The sequence below is a fragment of the Trichosurus vulpecula genome, chromosome 8, assembly GCF_011100635.1.
Source record: "Trichosurus vulpecula isolate mTriVul1 chromosome 8, mTriVul1.pri, whole genome shotgun sequence".
Taxonomy (NCBI): Eukaryota; Metazoa; Chordata; class Mammalia; order Diprotodontia; family Phalangeridae; genus Trichosurus; species Trichosurus vulpecula.
The window spans coordinates 230,045,571-230,064,193 of record NC_050580.1 but is presented as its reverse complement, the minus strand read 5'-3'; the positions used below and the strand labels follow the sequence as shown (position 1 = coordinate 230,064,193).

Sequence of the window (18,623 nt, the reverse complement as noted above, 5' to 3'; positions counted from 1 at the left end):
ACTCTGCCTGAAGACTTCCACTGAGGGAAAAATTCATCACCTCACAGTTCAGCTGTTCCCCTTTTAGACAGCTCTAGTCATTAGAGAGTCTGCCAAGATATCAAGCCTGAATTCGTGTCTTCCCATCCACTTCTTGTGTCTGCCCTCTACAGCTGAATAGAACAATTCTCATCCCTCCTATGTATGTGGTAACCCTTCAGATACCTGAAGACAGTCGTCACATGTGTCCCCAGAGTTTTGTCTTCTCCAGGCCAAACATGCCTGGAATTCCTTCTCCTTTGTGACATAGACACAAGAACTTTGGTTGTTCTCTAGATACCAGCCTAACATTCCAGAGCTGAACTTAGCAGTCCAGATAGTGCAAAGACTGAGTACAGAAGGTTCTCACTTCCTTATTCCTAGAAGAAAATGCCTCTCATGAGGTAGCCCCAGGCCACCCCACACTGCTGACTGGTATTGATTGAGTTTGAAGTCCAAAAAAGCCCCCAGACCTCTTTGAGACAAACTGCTCTCTATGTTCTCCTATATGTACTTTTAAAGTTGGTTTTTTGAACCCAAGTATAAGTACTCCGCTAGTATGAAATTTCATCTAATTAGATTCAATCCGATGCTCTTGCTCTAGGACTGCTATCGAACAGAAGCTTCTTCAAGTAGTACTTGAGCAACAATCCGAGACGGCTGTCCTTGGGTGTCCACCAGAGCTTAGTTATGACTCTGCTGGTGAGTCCTAAGAAGGATGCTTGTTAGCTACCATATCTTCTAGCTTTGTGTCATTAAATTTGATGAGCATGCCCTCTGGGCCTTTATCCAAGTCATTGATAAAAATGTTAAACAACATAGATCCCTAGGGCACTCTGGCCCTGGAGATGTCCTGCCATAATGAAATTGAACTGTTAATGGAATGACTCCTATGAATTTGTCCATTTAAGTAGTTATGTCCACATTTCTCCATCTTTTCCACAGGAATAGTTTGAACTACTTTATCAAATGTTTTGTTAAAAAATCTATTCAAACTATGTTTAGGCATTCCTCTCACCCACAAATTTAGTAATCCTATGGGGGGAGGGAGAAAGTAAGGTTAATCTAGCACAGGGGTGGGAATTTGTGGCCTTAGGGCCATATATGGTCCTCTAGGTCTTCAAGTGCAACTCTTTGACTGAATCCAGGCCTGACAGAACAATAAAAGGATTTGTTCTGTAAAACTTGGACTCAGTTAAAAGGACCAGGATTTAGAAGGCCATGTATGAGGCCTCAAGGCCTCAGGTTCCCCACCCCTGGTCTAGCATGACTTATTGCTTGATGAAGTCATGATTTCTCTTTGTAATCTCTATTTTTCTATATATTCGCTGACTGGTTTTTAAAATGATCCATTCTAGAATTTTCCCAAGAATTCAGACTTACTGGCCTATACTTTTAGACTTTATTCTCTTCCCTTTTTTGTCCACATTTGAATTACATCTCCTAATTTGCATGGCTTTTCGGCTGTTACTGACAGTGGCTTGCTTGCCTCTTAAATTTATCCATTCTTTAAGCATCAAAGGATGCAGTTTATCTGGACTAGGTGACTTCAATCAATCAAAGATGACTGAGGGTTCTCTTATTATCATCTTATTTACTTACTTTGAATATTGGCTCCCTATATCAGCTCTCTGTCAGCTATTGTCCTGTCATTTCCAGTCCACAGGTTATTCTGGACAGCCAGTTATGCTCACTCCACCACCAGTAGCAATCCTGCCTCTTCTTGAACTCCCTTTTTAGTGTCCATAGATCCCTTTATCAACCTCAGCCTATTCTGGACTTTAGTATTCCTGACACTATTTTTATAGGACTGTGCCACTCTTTCATTCATCTTCTTTCGCCTGCATGTGCTTCAATCTTCAATTTCTATCTTTTAAAAAATATAAGTTGGGTGGTCAGTTCCTTGTGCAGCTGCAGCTTACTCTTCAGACAATTCCACTTTTCTTCTTCGTTGGGATCATTTCCCTTGGTCTTCAGAATTTTTCATTCTTCTTGGGCTAACTTTCCTTGTAGAATGGAGTCCTACTTTTCCTTCCCCTACACTTCCTGAAACCTAGGGTACCTGTCAAACTACACTCAACTTTTCTCCTCTTCAATCACAACCTCTAAGAAGGAGTAGTTACTTCCTCCAAAGATCCCACCATTTTCACCCCAGCAACCAGCTCTTCCCAGTTAGTGAGAATTAGATCCGATATAGAATTTCCTCTTGTTAGTTCTAATTTTTTAAGGAAAAAATTATTATTAATGCAAATCAGGATGTTATGAGCTGTTCTCCTTTGGGCAGATATCCAAAAGATATCTAGATCACTTCTCCATGCAAGGTCTATGATCTGTTTCCTGAACTCATCTATTTCTTTCTGTTTAGGTGGTCTGGGGCATACAAAATTGCTTGTATTTCTTCTTCCATTGATCTTTGTCCAAATGTTTTCCACTATTCTTATTTATTCACATTCCTGGATTTCCTCACATGATAATAACTTATTAATATACACTGCTTTTCTACTCCATTCTTCTTCCCCTTTACCCGTCCTGTTTCTTGTAAATAAGGTACACCCATCTTGGGCCATATTCCAATATTGGATTTTATCCCATCAACCTCAGTGATGCTTCAGGTCAAATTTGCTACCTTATGTTAGGACAACTAGTTCTTCTTGCTTCTTGCTTAAATTTTGAGTATTTATAGGTAGTTGAGGCCATTGAGTTTACTATTGGCTCCTTTCTTGGATTTTATCTCCTGTGATTTCTGAGCGTCTCATCTGCTATTCTTTCTTCATTCTAGCTATCCATAGTATCTAGCTTAGAAAATCACCTAAAGCTAGGCAATTTCTTCCCTTTCCCATCCTTTTTCAAAGTCCTTTTGATTATGTTTGCATATGCCCAACTAACCATTCATTCTTACCTGCTTTTATTAAGTTTAGTCCATCCCCAGGTAGGTGTCTCTAATCATTGGATTTAAGTCATGGTACAGTCATGGTACAAATCCCATTCTCAGACACCACTATTTTAGCCAACTGTTTACTTCCCAAATTGCTTTTTCTTTTGTACTGTTTGCCATCAGTAAACAAAAGTGAGAAAAAAACAATCTGTGCCTATATTATCTTTAGTTTCTTGTTCAAAACCTCATAATCTTTTACAATACTTTAAAGGTGCCTTCTGGTAATATTATTTGTGCCTATGTGAAACACTAGAATTGCATTATAGACTTCCATTTTGATAAATCTTAAATATATGCCACTGTAATACAAGAGACTTCTCTATTATTGTTAGCATGTGAACAAATAACTGCCTCAGTGTCCCTACGCAGGGAATCATCAGTCACTGTCCTACTCTTCATTTCTTCCTCTGATTCTTGTTGGGGGATTTCTCCCCTGATGGCTTCAGTGGTTCTGCTGTGATTCCTTGGAGGACAAGCAGTTGCCTCCTCTTTGGAACTTCCTTCTCTTCAGGAAGAGCCTTAAATCTGTTATTTAGCTGTAAATCTACAGCTCCCTTTTTCCTTTTCTTCCTATAATCTGTAGTACTCATTCATCTTCCATCTTCTTGACTAGGGTCTAGTCTCCCCTTCTCTAGCTCAAATCCCCCATTTTTTCCCCACTGAAGCTCTGCTTTAATTTCTTTTAAGAACACTTAAATGACATTAATGGCCTTGAATATAGAGAGGCATTTCCCAGGTCCTTTGATCTATTCTTCAAGAAGGAAGACCATTCTATACTTGGAGCACATCTGTCAATTGACTGTGACAGAAATGCAAACATTTGCACAATTAGTGCAAGTCACTGCAGAATTCTCTTCCATTCCCCATACCACTTGTGATTTTTTTAGGCTTGTGGGGTTCTTTCACTACTTTGGGGTATTTATACTGTACCCCTAAGGACTTGACTTTTTAGTGTTTTATTACTTCTTAATAAGCTTCCTTTCTTTAGTATCAACTATTCCATAACCCTGTACTCTTCCCTTCTCCATTACACCAATTCCCCATTTCGCCAACTTATCCTACCAACCAATCCACTCTACCAATTTGTTTTATTATTTAGTTTGTTCCATCTGTCTTTCTTACTCAGCCTTGCAACTTCCTTCATCTTTTCCTTCTCCTGAGTCTCTCTTCAAGTCTTTATAATTTTATCCTCATTCATCCTCCTTGACCTTGTTCATTTTCTTTCAACATTCTCTCACAGAAGCTGGGATCAAGAGTATGTTCATCTTCAAATTTTCCTCAATTTATCCCAAATTGCTCCTCAGGCACAAACCTCTCCTACACACAGTGTCTTGCTCCTTATTCAGCTCAGATGCTTCTCTCTTCTCCCAGGGATAAGAAGGAAACCAGAGAGCTAGCATCATTAATCATCAGATTTTGTTCATTCAGCCAAAACTTATTGTTGCCTTGCATACACACTTATGACAAAGGCTAGGCATTACAAATATGATTGACTGTGATAAATAATCCCATCCAACAAATATTTTTAAGTTAATTTATTTATTTTTAGTTTTCACCATTCACTTCCACAAGTTTTAAACTTTTCCCCCCTCCCCAAGACAGCATGCAATCTGATACAGGCTCTACATATATATGCCTATTAAACATATTTTCACATTAGCCATGTTGTATAGAAGAATTAGAATGAATGGGAGGAACAATGACATAGAAAAGAAACAAAACATAAAAGAAAATAGTCTGCTTTGCTCTGCATTTAGACTCCATAGTTCTTTCCCTGGATGTGGATGTTAACAAAGTCTAGAGATTACTCTAGAAAGAGGAGGATCACAGTACAGTCCAGTAGGCCTGATGCCATTTTTTTCTGTTCTTCAGATAGGTTCATGAGATTCAGAACGTTCATGGAGAAGTAAAACTTTCACCTGTAGGCTGTAGTTCCCTTTGGTAGAACCTGGAAATTAGCCCCACTCAATCTGCTCTCCAGCTTTGTAATTGCCAAGAAGCCCTGCACTAAGAAGCTATCACCTTTACAATCCAAACCAAGTTCATTTAGATTGTTTTATGAGTTTGTCATAATGCTCTTCTTGGCCTGCAGATGACAGCACTGATGCTATTGAAGGAAGAAGACTTTTCAGATCTGAGTTGCTTGCTGGATAGAGAATTCAGGCCTCTCAGTCAACTATTTGTGCTTCTGGGTTGGACTCATTGTCAGAGCTTGGAGTCGGCCAAGTGGCTGCTCCAGACCCTCCACAGAACGGAGGTAAATCTTCCGTTCTGAAGCCTTGGATTTCTCTAGTGATGATAGATGTCCAGAACTATACATTTCAGGGTTAGGCTTAATATGGGTAGTCCTAGTTTCTAGTAGCCCCAGGTGTCTGAGTCAACATCTCTCCTTTTTTTTCTATTTGAAAGCAGAATCAAGAGTGTGACAAGCTCTTCAGAGATGCCTATGATGGTTTGTCAGCACATGTCGAGGTCCTAGAGTGGTGTCTGCAGCAAAACAGGTGAGGATAGGTGATGCCTTCTCTTGGTCACTTCTCCATCCTGTAATAGGGATAGTGAATCTTTTTTGATGATGCTGCCCATCAACTCTTCTACCCTTCTTCAACATGAACATATAGTTGCTAGTTCTTCTCTGGCTGTAGGAGATTGACATAAGGAGCATCTTGCCTCATGTTTCCCTGACCTCAGCTCACCTGTGGTTCTAGGCTCACCTCCTTCCCACCTCATCAGAATTTCCAGAAGTGGAGGGGCCATAGAGGAGAATGGCAGTCTCTCTGTTTGGTCACTGTCCTGGCACTTGCCAAAAGTATTCCAGGGGAGTTTCTGTCAGCAGACATTAGAAGGCTTACTAGTAAAGGGCTTGTCCTTCAGGATCTCCAGGAGTCTCGTTGATAGTGGGTACTGAAAATTTCCATCCTAGATCTGGCTCCTTTTTCAGTGCTAACAGAGGTGAGATCTGTGGTCTGAGGAGTGAAGCAGAAAGATAAAGGAGGAAATGAAGTCAGGCTCTCCCCTGACAGAACTATGAAACAAACCCCCATTCCCTCAGTCTTCTCTTTGCAGCCTTCCTATACCAGAGAGAGAGAGATCCTACATCACTTGTATGGTGGAGACAGCCATTCAGTGCTCTACTCCCTTAATCACCTCAGAAACCTTCCTGCTCTTAGGGAGGAAGATGTTTTCAAGCTACTGCAGAAAATGCGCATCAAGGACCCACAGCACAATCAGTGTACGTTGAAGTGGAGGTGGTCCAGATCATGTCCATCTCCTGTGAACTGAAGGTCTGTCTAGGCTTATTGCCATGACTTCTCAAAATGGGCAGCCTGGCTGTGGTCCCCTAGAGTGTCCTTGAATTTGAGGGAACAACAGTGAGTCACTCACACCAGGAAGGTGGGGTTTCCTCACCTTTCCTAGGAACTCTAAGCTGTTGGGAATCTCTGGAACAGAATCACAAATACAAGATCTCTGGCCTTTCTGAGGCAATTTAGGTTACAATTGAGCATCCTGTAACCTGAAACTCTCTCTCTCTCTCTCTCTCTCTCTCTCTCTCTATATATATATATATATATATATATATATATATATTCCCCAATTGAATAAAATTAGAAGCTTCATTTTGAATTCTGTACATTGTCAAAGAGGATAAGGACTGAGAAAAGGGCACTGGGAAGTTAATGTAGTGATCTTGAGCAATTGCAAATATGATACAAGACCGCTTTACCACCACCATCCCAAATCTTTGAACAAATTAGAATTATCTGGTTCTCCTGTATGAAAACATAAAACCTTTTCAGTTGATTTCATTCTGAGTACTATTAATGTGAGAGGGCATAGACATATACTTTAGAAAAGAAAAGATAGATGATGTTACCATACCTATATCAGAGGTATAGGATGATGTGGATTCTAGTCTATTCATCTTCAGGAATTCTGTAACGGGTGAGGGTGGATGTCTTAGAATAAGTGAGTCTGGGAAAGGATTTTTAAGGATTGTCAGGTTTGGGAGGTAGACAGAACATAGACTTTATGATTCTATGGGTAGGAGTAAATGAAAGAAGGAAATAAAAGAATCGTAATGTTGAATTCAGATGGCATAAAAGACAAAGACAAGAGGAACTAGTAGAAATAAGAAATGGTATGGAGAGAAGACACATCTAAATGACTCAAAATTTCCCCTTCTCTTCATGTTGTGCTCACAGCCAGTGGGAATGTGAAAGAATTGACCCTCAGGAGTTTTACTTCTTTCTTTTCTTCTTTTTATTTTATATTCAGCTGATTTCTCAATCCCCAACAATCTGTACCAATGTCAGAACCTGACACTCTTGCAGGGATTCTGTGCCATGAAGTATGCCATCTATGCCCTCTATGTGAATTCTCATCAATGCTCTCAGTGCCAGGTCTGCAAAGAATGACCCTCTGAGAACCTGGCCACTAACCAGGAGCCCACGAAGGAGTCTTCTTCCCTAGGTGGAGTAATTGGGCTCCATCTTGTGCATGGACTTAGTAGTAAAAATCCGACATATATATTCTTTGTACTGATAATCACTTTCACTACAGTTTTAAATTTAAAGGTTTTATTACTCAGAAGAATTGTTTCATTGTTATCAAATACTATTTTCAGTGTTGTAAAGGGAAAGCCAAAATATGAAGAAAAAAAAGAACTAATATAATATCTAATGGAGTCAGACTTCCTGACTTCCTTTTCTTTGCTTTTATCAGGACACCTTGAAGTCTCTGTGTCTTCAGTGTACCTTGTCTGTAAAGTACACAACTTAGTTAGAGGTCGTTTCCAATATTATATCACCACCACTCTAAACTATGTGTGATCAAGGTTATTTGTGAGAAAAATCCTCTTGCCTGGTGAATAGCTCTTTCAGTATTCAGGGAACCTAAGATAAACTGTGGTTTACTCTTTTGGGGGGGGGATGTAGAAGAGGATTAATTAAGAAGACAAATGCTACCTTCATTCCAGTAAATCAGAAATAGAGCATTTATAAGAGAGAAGGGATAGTAAGATAGTACAAGACCCACCTTATTGAGGTTTCAGTGCCCTAGCTGAAAGCACATACTGAACATAAGTGTGGGAGGTTTATCTGTGTCCTGTGAAAGAAAGAAAAAACACTTATTAAGTATCTGCTGCGTACTTAACATGTACTAAAATATTCAAGCCACTGTATTAAGCACTGGGAAAAGACAGTCCTTGCCCTCAAATTACCTAATGTAGTGGTGGGAAGTGGAGGGGAAAGGACAGATAACATACATATAAGAGTAGTTACCGAGGAAGGGAGTTTTAGTCTGGGAACTTCCTGGGATATTGAATTGAGCCACAGAGTGATTTACGTGACATAGCTTTTCAGAATGCAGTGGTAGTGTTGATTTAATTATTGTACTCAGAGCAAGAGAGTGGCTGGGAAGGGAGGAGAAATACATGTTGAACAGCAGGCAGATGGCCCAGATGGACACAACCTAGAAATAAGGTGCTAGAGAAGGTTGTTATTCCCCATCAAGAAGCATGAAGACCCTGGCGTAGCTCACTGGCCAATGCCAGGCTTCAGCAGTCTCTCTGGTTTCTGCTAAGGTCCTGAAGCCCTGTGGAATGTATCATGCAGTACGTCTTACTAGTCTTGTGACCACTGCCATAGTTTCTTGGCTTAGAAGATAGTGGCCCTAGATAAGAAAATGTTTGTGAGGCTAGCAGATGATTTTTATTTTTTGCTTTTGGCTTGGAGGCATCTATGAGTGTGTATGTGAACTTGTTTTTTTTTTTCTTTCTCTGGCACCCTTCATCTCCTTAGGTGCCTCAAATCTCTTCTCAACATACCTGGCCAAGTGTCAACATTACCTATGCAGTATTCCCAATTACCTGTGGCTAGAACTTCTGGAAAATATTTTCTCTTTGCTCCTCATCACCTCTAGTGACCTTCACCAAGAGCCTGCCCTGCCTGAGGACCATGCTGAAGATGATGACCTTGATGGGAAAAGTCCTCCAGATCTAGGATGTTCTCCCTCTGAAAACCCCCAGCATATACCCAAGCCTGAGAGGAAGTCAGAAGGGACTGCCCTTGAGGTGCTCAGAGGTCTTCCTCGCACCTCTGTAAGCTGTCTGATTGCAGAGGCAAGAGGCAAGGATCAAGAACAAGGCTTTCTGGACCTCAAACATAGTAGTGGTAGCAGTGGGGTTTGGGCTGATGAATTAGCAATGGAGGCTTTTCTCAAGCTTCTCCAAGAGCAACGAGAGGAAATCAACAACCATGAGCCCTCCAAGGACCCGAAACTGGTAGAGAGCCAGAGCTGCTCAGGAAGCAGGGATGGGTTGCAGAGTCGACTGCACCAGTTCTCCAAAGTTCTCTCTGAGGCACAGTGGAGATGTAAGGTGGTAAACAGCAACCAGAACACAGGTAAGAGAAGGGATTATGCTTGAAAGGTAGGACGAAAAGGGAGAAAACTAAGAAATGGTTTCAGAATCCCACAGTAATTTTCAGAGAGCCAGATGCCATTATAGCCTGTATTATAAAACTTGAACATTGTTCCACTTTTTACAAGGCTTTCTCTACCTACTATCCCAAGGAGGGGGTAGCCTGAGTACTTATTTGTATGACCTGTGGTGGACCTGTGGCTGGACCTGTGGCTGAAATCAGAGGAGCAGCTGACAGACTCCCAGAAATGCCGCACCCTTGCCACACACCACTCTACTCTCCACCAGGCTCACCGGGCAAGAAGGAGTAAGTCAGGTGAGCTCAGAAACTCTTTCCCATACATTGAGCAACTTGTGTGCTGCTATTTGTGTCTGAAGTCAATCACCTATGCCTATCATCAAGCTGGAAACTTTGAGAGAAACAGGAGAGGGAGAGGAAGAGCACATAATCTCTACCCTCAAAAAGTTTATATTCCAGTTAGGGAGACAGAAGTAATATGCTGAAAAAATTAGAAAACAAGTGCTAAATTCAGTGGTATGGTGGGTAGAGTACCAGGCCTGAAATCAGTAAGTCCTGAGTTCAAATCCAACCTCAGACATTACTAGCTATGTGACCCTGGCCAAGTCACTTAACCCTTGCCTCAGTTTCCTTATCTAGAAAATGGTTATAACAGTAGCACCTGCCTCCCAGAGTTGTGAGGACCTATAGAGGTAACACTTTGCAAATCTTGGAGTGCTGTATAAAAGAGTGCTATCTGTAAAGCAAGCTACTTTAATTACTACTGTGAGTGCCTGGGGCGGGGGGGGGGAGCAGTTAAAATAACAACCATTAGAGATAAAAAAGTTTACTGTTAGCATAGACTAACATATTAAGGGATGGCTTCTTGGACAAGATAGGACTTGAACTGGGTCTTCAAAGATGTATTAGATGAGTGAAAAAGAAAGGAAAGACCATTCTGTTTGTGGCAAATGGCATAAAATAATGTCTGAGAAATCGGTGTGGCTCACAGACTAGGCAAAGAGAGTGTGGATCCATGAAGCTGATGGGCTCCATGGGTTCTGCACGCAGGACTTGGATTATATCCGTTCTAGATGTATAAAGGATGGCATATTGGAAAAAGCATGCCATGCTCACTAGTGGATGAAAGAGGAGCTAGAAGGCAGTCTGGACCCCTTGTCTAGGACAGGGGTAAGCACTGATCAAGCCTGTCAGATAATGACCCAGTAGCCACAGGGCATCTTATCTAGAAAGAAGCAGGTCATGGAAAGTGATGCAAAGAAGCTTGTCTTACATAGCCTGATGCATTCACGTCTGTGCTTGATGGAGTCTTGTAATTTTCTCTAATACATGTGATATCATCTATTGCCTGAAAGAGGGAGTAAGGCTCCTGTTGTAGAGGGGACTGGTTGGACCAGCTGCCTCTGGGGTTCTTTCTCTCTGATACTTTCTAAAGCCAGTATTGCTGTATGGATGCTCGCTTTTACGTGTGTATGCATGTATGTGTGTATGTATATGTGTGTGTGTGTGTGTATTTGTGGCAGCAATTGCCTGCTGTATGGATGCATTCCACTCTCAGACTTCACAAGTTCCTATTAATGAGAGGACTTGACATTTCCTATGCTACAAGAAATTGATGGTAGATTTTTTTCCCTTCTTTCTAATGCCTTTAGATGGCTGGGACAGAGTCTCCAGCCTATTACTAGAAAGTACAAGTAGTGAACTAAGCACGAGCACCTCAGGTATTGATCGGGCGGGTCCTGTTCCCCACCTTTCTCCTGGGAGAGAGTATTCCTTCATTGTGGTGAAAGAACTGGGGTCCCACAGCCTGACTCCGTGTGAATATTGGCTTGAGAACTATGAGATAATGCTTACCATGTTCCAGTCAGAGTTAGAGGGAAAAGTGAGGACTAGCTCTATAGAAAGCCTTTCAGAGGCTTCCCTGTCAAGCCTGCTCACTTTCAGTCAAGATAAACAGAGGTTTCTCAGTGCCTGTCACTGGCTAAATTAATCTAAATGTGGAGATAGTACTTCCTCCAGAGGAGAGGTCAGGCACTATCTCCAGGTTTCTCCATGGGATACTCTGATGAAAGTGATTTGAAGACTTTGCAGTGCAAATCATGTGCTCCCCTTATTTTCCCCCTATCCTGTATTCCTTATAGAGAGAATCTGAGTACTGTGTCTGGGCGCAGTGAGCTAGAGGTCCAGCTACAACCCCAACCGCAAAACCTACTTATCCCTATGATACTGTCTCAGCCCGAGTCACTTCTTGCATCTTGTATTCTCCCAGAGAAATTTGTGGAAGCACATCAGGTGAAAGAGAGAAACTCACTGCCCCCACCCCTCAGTGGCAACAGCTTTGATTTAGGCTGTTTCTTTGGGCAAACAAAATGCCTGAATGGCTGTTTCAGTTCAGTACTAAAAAAGTGACTGCTCCTTTGAAAGGTGGCATGCCACAGTTTAAATTCCAGGCTTTACAGCCTTCTTAAACTATTTCAAGGGGTGATCAGACCCCTCCCCCAATGGATTCAGGTCACAAAAAACCTCATCTACCAAAATACAATTTTGTTTTATTTGTGTTTTGAAGCAAAGAGGACTATGATTTTCAAGTGACCAGAGTATTTCTGCAGGCATGTGATGGAGCACTGGCCCAAGAATGAGAATACCTCTATTTGCTCTTGTGATCTTTGAAAAGTATTTTAGAGCCTCCTTTCTACAGAGGTGACATGGTTTTTAACCCACCTAACTCATGAATCATCCTGAGGATCATATGGTCACATATACGGGAAGGCCAGAGCTTGACCAGAACTATGTAAGGCAGGTAGCCTCCTAGGCCACAGCACACAGAGTATGCAATGAGGGGCATATGTCTAATACCATGCAGGTTTTTTGTGATGTCAAATTGCATGCAAAGGCTGAGGTTTTCAGGGCACAAAGGATATGATGGAAGGTTCACAGGATTTGGAGTCAGAGGAAACAGATTTAAATCCAGCTTCTACTATTTATTACTACTACCACATGGGTCAACTCTGTTTTTCTGAGCCTAAAATGAGACCACATCAGAAGTCAGGAAACTACTGCCCAGGAGCAACACCTGTTTATTGTAAGGTCCAGAGTTAAGAATAGTTTTTACGTTAATTTTTTTATATTTATTAAAATAAAACTTTATTTAAAAATGTAAAAATAATTTAAATATAATAAAATTTTATTTAAAATGTATAAACCATTTGGCTCACAGGCTGTTGGCTAGAGAGTTTTCTGACCCCTGGACTAAATGATTCCCTCAGGTCCTTCTCGGTACTAGGTTCTAGGTTGCAAAGGCTGACACAGATCGCTTATCTTGGTGCTATTGAAAATGCTATGAGAACTATAAAGAAATGTACAAATGCAAGATTATTGTGTCAGCCAAAGGGCACATCTGTTACTTAGTAGGAGAGCTGGTTTGAAAAAACAAACTAACATGAAAAGATCATTTATTGAGTATGGAGTCAGAGGAGAAGGAGGAAGAACCTTAGCATTCCTTTGGAATTCAGTTTAGACTCAGCATAAGACATTCTACTATGATACTGGTGAAAACCAGAGGGTATCTTGTATCTCCCTGATTTTTATCCCTCTTTGTGTCAGTATTCAGAAAGTCATAGAGCAACGGGAGCTCTGGAGTCATGTTTGTGGAGTTCTGTATAAATTTAACCTATATGGGAGATACCTTGTTTGCAGAGAGCTTTTAAGGATGATTTTTTCCCACCAAATCAAATACTTTTTAAAATCAACAAATATCTTTACATTCTCTGTCACTTGCATTACTTTTAAAATGTGTTCTATAGAAAATCATCTGTGCAAAGCTTGTCTTGTGCATTTCCTTCTCCTATTCTGGTACCAGGCAAAAATCAAAATTATTTATTAGAAGACAATTAACAAGAGTGCACTATCTGCCAAGTACTACTGTAGGTACAAAGACGGGTCCAGCCACTGTTGCTGAATTTATTTTCCTAAGTCCCACACCTAGCACATTAGGTCACCATCTAATATACAGATACAAATGCAAATATGTCACCTAGTATACGAATGTGGTAATTCTCTTAACATTGTGAATAAATCATGACAGGAAAGTTAAGAGATCTGTTCCAATTTGAGTTTGTTTGGTTTTGTCCTTCAGTTTTTCTGACCAGATGGCTCACATAATGATGGGATTTAGTTGGCTCTTATATCAAGCTCTTGGCAGACTCGTGTTTTCCCCTACTTTGTTGGTTTTGGGGGTGATACTACTGTAAATGAGCTTATACTCTAAATTGCTGTTCTGGGCTGCCGTCTACCTATTTTGAAAGGAAATTGAGTTTTCTGGCTGCTACAGTTTCAAGGTTCTTTTTAGCATTTTTGTTACAAAAATTGTGTAGAAGTTGAACTTACTTCCACTGTTCCTGACTCTGAGGTTGGTCCTCTGTCCAGTGTGCCATGACAACTAAAATGATATAGTCAGAATCGATCTTTTTACTTTTGTCTACTTATTTTCCAAAGTCAGCCTCTTGTTTAAACAGGTTGAGTTGTAGCTTCTATAATGACATGCAGTGTTGTCTTCTTATCTTTAGCATGTGGGTGAGCATTTTACTTCCTTCAGTTTAGACAGCAGTTTAGTTGTTCACGGGCTATAAAGCATTGCCAACTATCCATCTAATAGTAATACCACTGGGAAAAATCCCAGATGGTAGGAGCCATCTTTATGCTCCTTTATATTCTTGTTTTTGTATCCTACCTCTAATGACATTAACAATAATCCTAATCCAAATAGCCTCCCCACCACCATGGGAAGTCCCATGTCCCTTTCCCCTTGAATATGTTTCAGCTACCCTTCCTTCCCTTTGCATGCCAATCATAACAGCTCCCTTTTGTGTCGCACCTTTCTTAATAAGAAGGCATCGATGTGAATTAGTGGAAATATTTTTATCTCCATTTTGCACATAAAGAAACTGAAGCTCATTCAAACTTAAATGACTTGCCTATGGTCCCAAAGTTAGTGTCAAACAGGTGGTAAGGATCAGACAGGACTCAAGCCCATTTCTTCTGAGTCCTCCATGATGCTGAGCTGCAGCAACACTCTCTGATCTGCTCTTACATCCAGGGCTGCCCAGACCTCAAGGACCTGATCTGTCAGATGATTGTCATGACAATTGATCAAAATTCCATACAAATTTATGAATTTGCTGAGTGCATCCATAGAAATAATCCATCCTCTTATTCCCCTGTGACAGGTGGTGTCCATGTTTGACCTAAAGTCCTCTCCCAGCTGTGGTAAGCTCATGTTTATGGAGCACTACCAAGAAGTGATCCAAGAGTTGGCCCAAGTAGAGCACAAGATTGAAAACACGATCTCAGTTGGGGGCAGTACCACTGTTCTATGAACCAGCAGTGGTTGATCAGCCCTGCAGGCCATTGGCAGTACTGCTGCAGCAGGTGAGGATATCCTTTTTCTGTTTAGGGGAGGTGAAGTAGCAAATGTTTCCTGCTACTGGTAGTGAGAAAAAAAAACCTCAAGAACATGAACCACTTTGGCAGCCTAATGAAGCTTATGGACCTCTTCTCAGGAGAATTTTTTAATAGCATTTTATTTTTTCCAATTACATATAAAGATAGTTTTTATCATTCACTGTGTATAAAATTTTGAGTTCCAAATTTTTTTCTCCCTCCCATAGCCCCTCCCCAAGAAGGCCCAGCAATATGATACAGGTTATACATATGCAATCATGTAAATATATTTCCACATTTGTCATGTTGTGAAGGATAAGAATGTTTTTAAATGCATAAATAAGATATGTAGCATTATAAAAGAAACCAATTATGTTGAAATATAGTTATCAAAATATTAAACAAATTCATGGACCCCTAGATTAAGAACTCCTGCCCAAGAATAGTATCTTTCTTGGGGAAGAGGAAAACTATGAAATATAGATCTTTTCCATTTCCCCTACAATATATTTCAAATACCTACCAGTTTAGACACTCCCTTAAGCTTATTTCCTGTGTCTAAACTTGAAAGAGAAACCCTTTTATCTTCCTTCTCCATTTTGTTGGCGTAAGTCCCAGTACTTCTGTATATGCCTGAGTGTTTTGCTTCCTTCCCAACGTAGTTGTTCACGCTTTATAAAGAACATCATTTTGTTTAGCTGTTAGAGAAGAGAGTATTATGAAATACTGGTGCCACCCACTGAAAGTGAGCTGTCTACTCCAACTTAGGCTCCAATGCAAAAAAGACCATCTTTTAACTGCTTCTTGAACAGGTGCTTTGTTCCCCTATCTCTTCACACACCTCTTTTTCTATACCTACTTACACATAGCAGTGTTTGGTCTAGTAGAAGTACAGTCCCAGATTCAAAAAGTATCTTTATTTGACTTGACAAGGAGGTGTTGCCCTTCTCCTTTCATCGGCCAACCCCTGTATATACATCCCTCTGGCCTTCTCCAGTATGCCTACAACATCTTCCTCACTCTCTCAATAATCTTTAATTTCTTCCGATCCAATGGTTCTTTCCCTGTTGCCTACCAACATGGCCATTACCTCTGAAATTACCTTCCTGCTCTGTGTATCATGTGTGTGCCTATTTATTTATATGGTGCCTCCCCCTCTCTGAGGGCAGGGTCTGTTTTAGCAGTCTGTGCTTTTCTTTGTATCCCCCAGAGCTTAGCCCAGTTCCTGGCTCATGATACACTCCTAATGTGTTTGTCGGCTGATTGATTTCTTTTTTAGATCCCATATGGAAATATAGCTCTTCTTGACCTCTTTTAAGGATTTCTCTTGGTCTCCCTTGGTCTCCCTTAACTATACTCCTTAACTATAACTCCCTTACTTTTTCTTCACACCGATGGACGAGATGTGTTTATCTACTAACCTGCAAAGAATGCCCTGTCAGTTTGGTAATAACTTTGTTAACAACAGTAACGATAACAGTGTAATCGTCACATATCTCCCACACAAAAATATGGCCACCACTCTAGTTCAGGCCCTTATTATCTCTCCCTATACCATTGGTAGAATGAGGCAACTAAATTGGTAGAAATTAAACCCTACGTGAGGTCCACACATTGAGTTAGAAAGCCATACAGTAACATCTGTGTCCTATTTTACCTTAATTTATTTTGTTAAATATTTCCCATTTGGTTGGGCTGCATTCAGGAGTGTTGCTGACTGCAAGGTGTTTGATGCATCTGACCTGAACTGTTGCAGTAGCCTCCTCATTGGTCGGCCTGCCTCAAGTCTGCCCCTGACCCCTGGCTGCCACCCCCTCCCCCAGCCACAAGAGCCTTAGCTCTAAGCCACAGGTCTGACCCTGTCACTTGCTTTCTGGGAAAGAAGGGACCTCTTACCCTTGACTTCACAACCTGATGTTAACATACCTTAGCAGCCTTAGTCCACAGTTCTCTCCTTCACACAATGTCCTCCTTGCTGTTCCTCCCACACAATATTTCTACAGTTGTCTCCTTGCCTTTGTATAGCTGCGTTTTATTATGGTGGGAGTATGTCCTCGTGCCTGGAGTGCTCTCCCTTCTCACCTCTGCATTTTAGAATCCCCAGCTCCTTTCTAGGTTCACCTCAAGCACAATCTCCTACCTTCTTTGTCTCCCCCTCCCCAACTCTTAGTGCCTTTCCCTCAGAGAAGAAAACTACCTTATACTTAATATCTGTATGTTTCTTATATCTGTACATGTTGTTTCTCTGCAGTAGAATGTAAGCTGTTTAAAGACAAGGGCTGTTCCTTTTTTGTCTTTGTATCCCTATCATGTTGCCTTGCCCATAGTAGGTGCTTACCAAGTGGTAATTGGTTAATGATGCTCATTTCAGTGTCCTATATTTTTTATTTTACTGCTCCTTTTGTAGGTATGATATTTTACTCTATTTCTGATGTGACTGACAAACTACTTAGCATCTCTAGAGACCCCATCCCCATCCTTCAGGAGGACTTCTGGATAAGCAGCATGCAAATGGAACCCACTGCTCCCTTGAGGGACATTCTGGAAGACCTCAGCCCCCCAGCTAAGGCTGCATTTGACCTAGCCTGCACCCAGTGCCAACTATAGAAAACTTGCAAGCAGCTTCTGGAAACAGCTGAGTGATGTCTGCACAGCAGCCTCGAGAACCAAGGTGAGGATGCTTCGTACTTTGTCCCTTTGGCTTCTAGTGAGATAAATTTCCTCTCCTCTGTTCTATAGCGAGAAAAATGGGATTCTCTGAAAGCAAGAGGGAAAAAGAATTGCCCCTCAGTCCTCTTCTTGCTACTTCTTAATCTCTGTAGTCCAAACTAATTGTATAGTTATGAATGGCCTTGAAAAACCTAATGTCTAAATAAACACATTCATTTATGTGATTCTAAACAAGTAGAGTTCTTAATCACTTTTGTAGAATCCTTCCTAATTTAGGAGAGATTTTGTGAAAAGAAAGTTTTTTTTCAAGAGAAAAGACATTGCCTTAAATTTTATTAGATGTTGGGATTTGGGTGGGGGTGGGACGCCGCTTAGGGCTGGGTGGAGGGTGGGGCAGGGACTACAGCTTTCCGGGTATAACGCTTTTCCGGGTATATCGCTGGGCGGTGCCGGCTTAGGATGAAGCCCGTCCATATAAGGCAATGTTATAGCTCTCGCCACTGGATTGGCTGCAATAGGTTATATAATGTACGGGGATAGGGGAAGTGAGCAGAGTCGAGCAGTCGCCGTGGAAGATGTACCAATAAAGACCGTGAGCGAGATCCTCTGGCGTTCTGTCTGGTGAATTCCGGTCTGGGTGGAGGCCAGGCCGGCCGGTGACGACCGAAGGCTCGGTGTAGGAGCAGAAGAGGTCCCCCGGGGAGGACTGCCCGCGACCCTCGGCCCAGGAAGAGGCCTAGGGGGAACGCGGCAATTAGATTTCTATTAATGAAAAGGTTTTGAACTTGAAGGTTGGAAGGAAAGGAAATTGAGAGAGAATGATGCTCCAAGGTGGACTAATGAAGGATTAGGGAGCTTGAGGATAGAAGGCAACTAAACTAAGCCCGAATCCAACCAAACCCATTTCATCAATATGTTCCACATGTTGTTAGAACCCTGACTCCTGAAAATAAGTTGTTCACCCTCAGAGATGCAGAGTCAGGGGAATGGAAATGAGTTGTGAAGTGAACAGCTGCTCCCTAGAAGCAAAACAGTCCCTTCTTGTCTACAGAATCATTTTTGGCCTTTTGGTTAAAATACCGTTTGGTTTTCATTTCATTTTGTTCTGTTGAGAATTGTTCATTTTA

General features: G+C 41.3%; 1 pseudogene; it reads left to right on the top strand.

Annotated features, from left to right (window-relative positions):
• Nucleotides 1–18,623, top strand: part of LOC118829873 — a 68,253-nt pseudogene that overhangs the window by 7,162 nt on the left and 42,468 nt on the right.